At 40.7% G+C, this 10,740-nt stretch overlaps 1 pseudogene; it reads left to right on the top strand.

Annotated features, from left to right (window-relative positions):
- The first annotated feature begins 10,394 nt into the window (after window positions 1-10,394).
- Window positions 10,395-10,481, top strand: LOC123807073 (annotated as a pseudogene).
- Window positions 10,482-10,740: the final 259 nt, after the last annotated feature.

Below are 10,740 nucleotides of genomic sequence, written 5' to 3'. Positions count from 1 at the left end.
GGCCAGGGGCATACTCACAGGAAACGAGTGGTCTGTCATTAGGGCAAGTGCTGGATGGAACAGCTTTCTCCCAAACAGAAGTACAGGCAGAGGCCATTTGTTTTTCCTTTTCTGAGCCCTCCCTCCACAAAGCTGGCAGGCAGGTGCTATATCTGAGTCTCAATCATCCTGCTAACAGTGATCATGCAGTTCTGAGACCCCACCCAACCCAACTTGCAGTCCCACTCAAGTCATTTCCTGTCTTTTCATACAAACAGAATATACAACAGACTTTCCTAAAATCTGTCAAATAAGCAGCATGTCGCCTTGGGATGCACCATACCTTATGCTAAGTAGCTCCTAGTCCAGCTTTAGTGGTAGTTGGCCTTGTTTCATGCTTGGTTGTTCCTGGGCACCTCCAAGTGCAGCATAAGTAGCAGCTATCTCCAAATTGTTTTGTAGCTCATGCCAGGTGGCCCCGGACAGGGCACAGTTGGTGTCTGACATTGGTCTTCACCTCCTGGGGGGCCCCAGAACCAAAGCACATGGTGGACAGCTTCAGATCACACCAGACTATAACCCAACCACCTCCACAAGCAACTCACTGAAGTGAGTCCTGCTCCATAGGGTCAGACCTCTGTAGTCATAGCTGGTCCTCACAACTGATTGGCCTGGAGGTAGATTCCTCCCATTGACTTCCCCACAGCAATTTAGGCTCAACTACAACAGGAAGATGAACACAACCTACAAGGGGAGGTGCATCTGGAGCACCTAGCTCAGGTGAGTGGGCAGGCTGTGCCATGGGCCAAACAGGATGCCTACTACATAAGGCCACTCTATCAAGACTGGAAGATGTAGCATCTCTACCTAGTACGTAGAAACAAATACATGGGGCAGCCAAAATGAAGAGACAAAAATATGTCCTAAATGAGAGAACAAAACTCCAGAAAGAACTGAAATGGAGATAAGCAATCTACTATGTGCAGAGTTCAAAACACTGATTATAAGGATGCTCAAGTAACTTAGGGGAAAAGTAGATGAACTTAGTGAGAACTTCAACAATGAGATAGGAAACTTAAAAATTGAGATACAGCCCTGGCTGGTGTGGCTCAATGGACTGAGCACTGACCTTCAAACCAAAAGGTTGCTGGTTTGATTCCCAGTCAGGGCATAGATCTGTTGTGGGCCAGATCCCCATTAGGGGTATGTGAGAGGTAACTACACATTGATGTTTCTCTCCCTCTTTTTCCCCTTCCCTTTCTCTCTTTAAAATAAATAAATGAATACAATATTTTCAAAAACTGAGATACAAAGCATTAAAAAGAACCAGTCAGAAATGAAGGGTACAATAAAGTAAATGAAGAATACATTACAGAGTATCAACAGTAGAGCAGATGAAACAGATGATTAAATTAGTTATTTGGAAGATAAAGAAGTAGAAAACATACAATCAGAACAGGAAAAAAATACAGAAAAATGAAGACAGTTTAAGGTACCTCTGGGACAATTTACAGCATATCAACATTCACATTATGGGGGTGCCAGAAGAAGAGAGAGAGGAAGAAATTGAAACTCTTTGAAAAAATAGTGGTGGTAACTTTCCTATCTAGGTAAAGAAATAGGCATACAAGTCCAGGAAGCACAGACAGTCCCAAACAAGGTGAACCCAAAGAGGTCCTCACCAAGACACATCACAAGTAAAATGTAAAAGTTTAGAGGAAAAGAGAGAATCTTAAAAGCAGTTAGTTAACTACAAGGGAGCTCCCACAAAAGTGTCCCCTGATCTCTCAACAGAAATAGTGCAGGCCAGTGGGATTGCCACAAAATATTCAAAGCAATGAAAAGGAAGGACCTACAACCAAGATTACTCCACCCAGCAAAGCTACCATTTAGAACTGAAGGACATATAAAGAGTTTCCTAGACAAGAAAAAGCTAAAGGAGTCTATCACCACCAAACCAGTATTACAAGAAATGTTAAAGAGTAATTTTGAAGAAAAAGAAAACGAACAAGGAGGAGGAGGAGGGGTCGGGAAGGAGGAGGTGTAGAGGTAAGATGGGAGGTTGGGGGAGAAGGAAAATATGAATAATAAAATGGCAAAACATACATATCTATCAACAATTACTTTAAATGCAAATGGATAAATGCTTCAATTAAAAGACATGCTGTGGCTGAATGGATGACAAAACAAGACCCATACTACTGTTGTCTACAAGAGACTCTCTTCAGATTTAAAGACACACTCAGATGGGAAGTAAAGGGATGGAATAGATACTTCATGAAAATGGAAACAGACAAACAAACAAAAAAGTTGGGGTAGCAATACTTACTCCAGACCAAATAGACTAAAAAAAAAAAAAAGACTATAAAAAGAAATAACAAAGGACCCAGTAATTCAACTTCTTGGTATTTATTTGAAGAAACCCAAAACACTAAATCATAAAGACATATAGAGGCCCCTCCAGAAAAAGTCCAGCCATTGTTAATATAAAGAGGATGGGTTGTGTGACATAATGTAACCTGGCAGCCAAGGAGAGTGGGCTGGAATGAGCATGCATGAACACTGATGACTTCACTGTACTAGTCAGTGGGGGCAGTAGATGCCACTGAGTAAGCATGTGTACTGTGTGTCCATCATATTCAAAATGACTGAGGGAGTAGACAACAAATCTGCATCAAATTTTGCATGAAGCAGAACATTCCTTTGCAGAAACTATTTAGATGATTCAGAAGGCCACAGCTATGGGAAACTGGTAACTGGCAGCTTCATCACAACAACAGACCTTTGTATGGATCATGTCTCATGCAGAGTGTTTTTGCAAAACATCAAATCACCCAGGTGACTCAGCACCCCCTACAGCCCAGATTTGGTGACCTGCAACTTCTGGCTTTTCCCAAAGCTAAAATCATCTTTGAAAGGGAAGAGATTTCAGACCATCAGTGAGATTCAGGAAAATATGATGGGGCAGCTGATGGCAATTGGGATAACTGTGTGAGGTCCCAAGGTGCCTACTTTGAAGGGGCCTGAGGCATCATTGTCCTATGTTCAATGTTTCTTGCATCTTGTATCTTCTTCAGTCAATGCTTCTATTTTTCATATTACATGGCTGGACAGACCTCATATATCCATATATTCATTGAAGCATTATTTACAATAGCCAATATATGGAAGCAACCTAGGTGTCCATCGATAGATGAATGGATTAAGAAGAAGTGGTGCATACATACAATGGAATATGACTCAGCCATAAAAAAGAAGGACTTTTGCCGTCTGTAACAACATGAAGGGGCCTAGAAGGTATTTTTTGAGTGAAATAAACCAGACAAATGCCAGATGATTTCACTTATATGTGTAATCTAAAAAAATAAACTAAACAAACAAGCAGAAGAGAAACAGACTCATAGACACAGAGAATATTTTGACAGTTGCCAGATGAGAGGGGGAATGGAAGAATAATGAAGGGATTAAGAAGTACAAATTGGTAGTGATAGAATAATCATGAGGATGTAAAGTAGAACATAAGGAATATAGTCAATAATATGCACTGTAATAATTATGTCTAGTGTTAGATGGGTAGTAGATTTATTGGGTTGATCACCTTGTAAGTTATATAAATATCTAATCACTGGGTTGTACACCTGAAACTAATATAATATTGTATGTCAACTGTATTTGAAAAATAAAAAGTATTTAAAATTTTTTAAAAGCAAGAGATAACAAATGCTGGTGAGAAAAAGGAACCCTTGTTATTGTTGGTAAATATGCAAATTGGTACAACCATTATAGAAAAGTATGGAAGATCCTCAAAAAATTAAAAATAGAACTATGATTTGATCCAAGAATTTCAATTCTAGGACTATATCAAGAGGAAATGAAAACGCTAATTCAAAAAAAAAATCTGTACTCCCATATTCACAGTACATTATTTATAATGGCCAAGGCATGGAAACAACCTTAGTCTGATTTGCTGATTTACACCCTCTATAAGAGACAATTTAAAAATTCATTCTGCACAAAATTGTATATGTGTATTTATATTAGAAGAAAGTTATACTATACAAAATGCTCAGATATAAATAGCTACAATAAATTGAGTGGCTGTCATAAAATGAAGCAGTTATTGGCTTTAATTTAATGTTTTTCTGGTAACCAGGGAGATGAGGCAAGACTATGGATAAAAGCTGGTACCTATGGCAGCAGAATCAGTACTCTCTTCCAAGGGAATCCCTTTATCTAATGTGGAAAGAAGTGTTTCACTTTCCCAGTTGATACAATGTGACAAACTCAGGGTCCTTCCTGTATCAAGATTCCAGGGAGGCCCTGCTAAGACACTGCTGCCAAGGACTGTCTCTTACTACTCCCTGGGTCTGCTGTAAAAGGAGAATCTGAAGTCCTAAGTGATTCCTTAAGAAATGAGCATCCTGCCCAGAAGGAAGAGTTCAGGGGCTGCCTCAAAGGCTCAAATATAGGATCTTAAATGGAGATATCCCTGTTCCCACAATCCCTTAGCTGCTGGAATTCCTCTCCATGACTGCTCACTGGAGACATCCTTAAAGTGAGTTTAATTTAGTTGTCAATCCCTCAAGGAGGTATTGGACAGAATGAAAAGCTCAATACTGCAGGAGGTTTGGAGGGTTGGCAGTGAAAGTGAAAAAGATAAAAAAGGATGACCCTTCCCTCCCTTCCTTGCTCCCTCATTGCCTCCCTTAGAGGGTTATCTTTCTCTTACACTGTGGCTTATAGTCTCTGTGTGTCTTTCTGCTCCACTCCTTCCAGAGGCAGAGAAACAGTCACTACTCTGCACCTGGCAATTGCAGGGACCTGGAAAATACAGACATAAACAGTCCCTGCCCTATTCCCTATGCCCTGACTCAAGATTATGATTCCAACATATTCTGATTCTCAGTTTACAGTGTTGTAGGAGGCAGCCAAGTAAGCAGCACTGATAACCAAATAATTCAAACCATTATTACATCTTCAGTTTCCAGACCTGAGCCTACAGAATAAGGTTATGAGTAAATGAATGAATAAATGAATGAATAAATAATCCAAAGGATTCTCAGTCTTCCTAGAAAAATGATAGACCCAATTAAGATTATTTTTGTTTCAGAACCATGTTTGGAACCATGTTTATAATGCATGTTTAGGCTCCACAGGGTAGAGGCAGGGACTTTGAGGAAAATCCCATAGTCATTCTAAAAGAAGTAGGTTAAGTCCCCAAGGGTTCATCTCACATCAGCCTTGGAACTGGTCATTATAGTTTGAACCCTATTCCAAGACCTTTCTCAAAGCCTGCCATGAGGGCAGATAAGTCTAAGCTTATGCAGACTACACTCTGGAAAAAGACAGACACCCACTGTACCATCCTGGAAACTCCTGCTCTCTGTACCCACACTGCTTGGCCTGGTTAAATCTCAGGACCTGGAAGTGTTTGCTCTTTTGGTTCCTGTTGGAGGAAACTGAGGTTGGAACTGTCCCATCCATAGTCTCATTCTAAATCAAGGGGGCCCCTTGCTCTCAGAATGCCTTTAACACACTCCAAATCTTTGCAACAAGGGACCTGGGCTCTACAAATCTGGAACATAAAGACTGCATTTCACAGTAGGACAGACATGTGTTTATTGACTTCAAATTATTCTGTTGTCACTTTTGGTAAGGATATAGACATAAAAAATTGCAACAGAATTTTCAAGAATAAATGTTATTGCTATGGATTGAAAACACAAAACAAACAAAAATAATTCCACTAGTAGTTGGAAATGATAATATTAAGTAATGTAATTTTTTCTGTTACAGTAACTGCAGAACACAAAGATAATAAATACAACACTAAAGGTGGACATGAGAATTCAGCAGAGCAAAAGCCTAGTTATAATTGCAAAAACCTCACTTCCCACTTAAACTGCTCTTGCCTCCACACAGACTGAAAACAAGTGTCTAAAGGCAGTGAGCCTCACTCAGTAATGTGTCTAAAGAAATGCACTTCACTCTATAATGTGTTAGTGAATCCTGTGGGGATCTTGTTTAAATGCAGATTCCAACTGAGAGGGTTTGGGGCAGCCCCGAGATGCTGCATTTTCAACAAACTCCCAAGTGATACTGCGGCCAGTGGTACCAGGCCACAGCTGGAATAGCCAAGACTAAACAAGGTGCAAGCCAAACCCTAGATGGGCCAGGCCAAGGAAGCTACATGGTTCCTGATGGGAAATGCACAAGTGGGTGTGCCATCCTTGGACACTAGGTAGATAATGATCATGATAATGATCACAGTATTGGTTTCAGAGTTGGGACTCCAGGAGCCCAATCTATAGCCCAATGGAAAGGACTTCTCTTCCATTATGGAGTTCTGGACTAAGGAGGCAGATACCTGAGTCAGGCAGGGGGGTGGAAATAACACTTCCACTGCTGGTAAAACCTGGATGAGAGCCCTTGGCTTAGATGAGCAGTTACCATAGGCTTGCCAATCTCTCCCCTAATTGTGAAGATGAGTCCACCTAGGTATTGACACAGCTGGACAATCCCTGCTTTCTCCTGAGGGCCAGGTCCATTTCTGCTTGGCAGAGAGCAGATCATTAAAATTGTACTGCATCCTGAACGAGGGCTGGCCACTAAAACAGAGAGGCAAAAGGGGCTTGCTCAAGAGAGAGGACATTACATTTTAAAGTTTTTTTCCATGCTTATATGCCTCCCAACTACATATACTTTCATACCCCCCATATGCACTAAATGGTAAACTTTCTCAGGGTAGGGACTTAATCTGCCTTGTTCACCATGGTAGTTTCTGCTAGACTATTGCCTAATGCCTAGTAAATGCTTAAATACATTTGATGAATGAACAAAACCTCCATACAATTCTATAAAATAGATACTATTTTATACCCATTTTTCTGATGAGGAAACAGAGGCACAAAGTGGTAAAGCAACATGCACAAACTTGTCTTCTCCCAGCCTCTGAACCAAACAGTCACATTGCTCTTTCCTTAGAGCTTTCCAACTGCCACCACCTGAAAATGTGTGCTCAATAAATTAAGGTCAGCAAGCATTTCTCCTTTCTTCCTTTCTAACAACAACCTAAATTTGGTTTATGCATTCATTCCTTCCACATTGAGCACATGTGCCTTGGATGAACCTGATACTTTTTAAGCACCTGCGAGAAACTTGATTAGTCTGAGGTAATCCATCCCCCTCTGCACTTAATTAGCTCAGAAATGGAAATGAGAAAGAAAAAATTGGCTAAGTGATTCCAGGAGAGTTCCTATGCATTCTTTTGGCAAAATTTTTACCAGTGATGTTCTCCCTTCTTATGAAGGTAAGTAAAAAAGGAAGAAACACCATGTCTAAACCTGTCCTACAATCCAAGAGGAGCTGCATGGCATGAAACCTATGTATAGAAGAGAGGAAAGAACTTAAGCCACTGATGACATCAGTAAGCCACTGGGTTTACCATCCCTAAAGCCCACCCTACCTCTGCATTATGTAATTAATTAACTTGTTGTTTGAAGTAGCTTAATTGGATTATTCTTTTATTTTAAGTCAAATGCACAGTAAAGTCTATATACGTACAGAGGGGAGGAAGTTGGTGGGGGAGTGAATGGAAGTCACACGAACCTCCTCGCAGGGCCAATCTGGAATTACAACTCAATTGTGGAGAAACCACCCAGAACAAACAACTGATCAGTAGCAAGAGAGAAGCCTTATAACCTCAGACACACAGAAGAATCAGCTTCATCACCTGTCCAGTAAAGATTGTGGTAGAGACTTGAGAGGGCTGGCTGGTCACCTACGGGGACAGTGCTAGAGGGCTAATTAAGCTGCTGGTTGGATTCTCCTAAGAAGAATGAGGTCTAAATCCTAAGCTGTGATCCCCAGCCTAGAGCACCGAGGCCAAAAATACAGATAACAACCAGCAGTGAAAAGCTTCAGAGTTGTAGAGACAGGCAGCTGGAGACACAAGAGCCCTTTAATGGGCCAAGACACAAATTTTCATCTGCAGCCACTTGCTCTGGGCTCTGGCAAAAGGGGCAGAGTGGGCTGGTGGTGCCAGAGGAGAGACTGAGAGCAGGAGACTTGGGGAGAAAACTGAGAGAGTAGACACTGGGATCCCTGTGCTGAGTCATCACCCATTTGGCAGCAGCCACCATACTCAGGCAGACCATGCCCTTTTCAGCAGCAGCAGCAGCCTGAGGGGAAACAACAGCCCCAACCCCAGGAGACTCTGCCCAGGCTCTATAGTACTTAAGCCTAACTGCTGAGTACTGATTGACTAGATTAACAACAGAAGGAGATAGCCACAGACAGTAGACCCCTGGCAAAGTGAGGGAAGAGTGGATTAGAGATGTTTGAGGAGATACTGGGCACAGAGGCTTTGGGGAGGGAACTGAGAGAGTAGCCACCAGGATCCCAGTACTGAGCCAACCTCCATGAGGCAGCAGCCATCCGGCTCAGGCAGACCACTCCTCTTCAAGCAGCAGCAGCCTGAGGGGATACAATAGCCCCCACCCCAGGAGGGATTAGACCCTGCCCTACAGTGCTTAAACCTGACTGCTGAGTGCAAAGTGACCGGATTAACTATTGAAGGAGACAGCCACAGACAGTAGATCCCTGGAAGTCTCAAATTGGCTGCTGAAGTTCAGATGGGATCAACATCTGATTATGACCAGAGGTAGACCCAGAAAGAAAAAATAAACAGTGTGAATACAAGAGGCTACTGAGACGAAACCCACTGTGATCTTCTCCATGATTTGTGATATTTTGTTTCCTGCATAGCTTTTTAACATTCACTGCTTGTCCAGAAAGCTTGTACATATTAAGTCACTAAATTTTATAACAGTGTATTTCAATTTACATATTTGCCCCTCCCTCCTCTTAGCCCACTTTACCTTCCTTTTTGCTTGCATTATTTTCCTTTTTAAATATATTTTATTGGCCCTGGCTGGCATAGTTCAGTGGATTGAGTGCGGGCTGTGGACCAAAGAATCACAGGTTCGATTCCCAGTCAGGGCACATGCCTGGGTTGCAGGCCATGACCCCCAGCAACCACACACTGATATTTCTCTCCCTCTCTTTCTCCCTCTCTTCCCTCTCTGAGAATAAATAAATAAATAACCAAATAAATAAATAAAAATGTATATATTTTATTGATTATGCTATTACAGTTGTCCCATTTTCCCCCCTTCATTCCCCTCCACCCTGCACACCCCCTCCCACCCACATTCCCCCTCTTCAGTTCATGTCCATGTGTCATACTTATAAGTTCTTTGGCTTCTACATTTCCCATACTATTCTTACCCTCCCCCTGTCTATTTTCCACCTACCATCTATGCTACTTATTCTCTGAGCCTTTTCCCCGTCTCTCCCCCTCCCACTCCCCTGTTGATAACCATCCATGTGGTCTCCATTTCTGTGGTTCTGTTCCTGTTCTAGTTGTTTGCTTAGTTTTTTTGTTTGTTTGTTTAATTGTTCAAGTACAGTTTTATTTTCATTTCAAATTTTGTTTTCTCTCTTGATACAATTTGTTTCCATTACATTTCCATTATGTACTCTTACTATTTCTCCCCTGTCCAGACACACAAAACCAATTTTCTTGTCAATAGTCATCTTACATCCTTTTCCCCTACTCTTAAAATACCCATGTTCTCTCTCCACCTTTAGCAATCTTTGCTAGTTTGTTGTGGGTAGTGTAGTTGTTGTTGAATTTATTTTTTCAATTTTATTTCTAGAGCTTCACTAATTTTGTATTTCAAATATCAAATTTTACTAGTCCTCTCTCCTACTGTTTTTTCTTGGCCCAAATTTTTTATTTGGCTGTCTTAGCCTGTTTTCTTTTTCTTTTTTGTCTCTTTTCTATTTCTCCTTCATCCTGCACTTTTAATTTATCCTCCTTTTTTCTTTTTTCCTTTTTCCTTACATCCCAAATTTTATTTTTTCCCTATCTGAGCCTGGTTTTTGTTCCTCACTCTTAATATTCCCTTTCCCTCTATCATTTCAAAACCACTTCCCATTCCTCTAGACAACTCTTAAACTTGCCTTTGTTTCTTTTACTCTCTTATTCCTATACCACCTAGGTTAATTTTAGCTCATTTGTTGTTTATAGTACTGTGGTGGATCTTTCTTTCCAATTTGGATACTATGATTTTATTAATAATTTATTATTTCTTCCTTTTTCTTCATCTCTCTCAATTTATTTTATTTTATATTATTTTAATTTCTGTTTAAACCAACACTATACACTTCCCTTCTCATTCTCCATTACATATTCTTCATTCCCTTTTTTATTCATGATGTAACTTGTACTTTCTTTGCATTGCTCCAAAGCCCAATTCTTAGTAGTGTACCTCCCTGTACCATCTCAGAATCATTTCTCTTTCAGTAGGTCATCTCATATCCACTCTCCTTTTTATAATAGTCTTAATCTCATAATTTCTCAGCCTTTTGGATAAGATCAAGTGTAGTATCTGTTCTTATCAGTTTAATATAATAGTCTTAATCTCTTTATACCTTATTATTACTGGTTAATTTGATGTTGATAGTGGGATTTGGGGGGACTTATTTTTATGGGTGTGGGTTTTTTTTACTGGGCTTTGTGATTTTCTTCTGGCAGCACCTGCACAACAGCACAAAAGATGTGGTGGGCAGAGTGACCTTCAGTCAAACAGATGGAGGAAGGAGCCACCAAAGAAGGATCCAACAACAATCAAAATCCAAATACATACAGAGAACCAATATAAATGGTATGAAGGGTATCCCAAGAGCATCTAGTAC

This window comes from Phyllostomus hastatus, unplaced genomic scaffold, assembly GCF_019186645.2.
Source record: "Phyllostomus hastatus isolate PE091 unplaced genomic scaffold, TTU_PhHast_1.1 phas_scaffold_397, whole genome shotgun sequence".
Lineage (NCBI taxonomy): Eukaryota > Metazoa > Chordata > Mammalia > Chiroptera > Phyllostomidae > Phyllostomus > Phyllostomus hastatus.
Note: the sequence above shows the minus strand (reverse complement) of the source record. Positions and strands in the feature narration are given on the sequence as shown.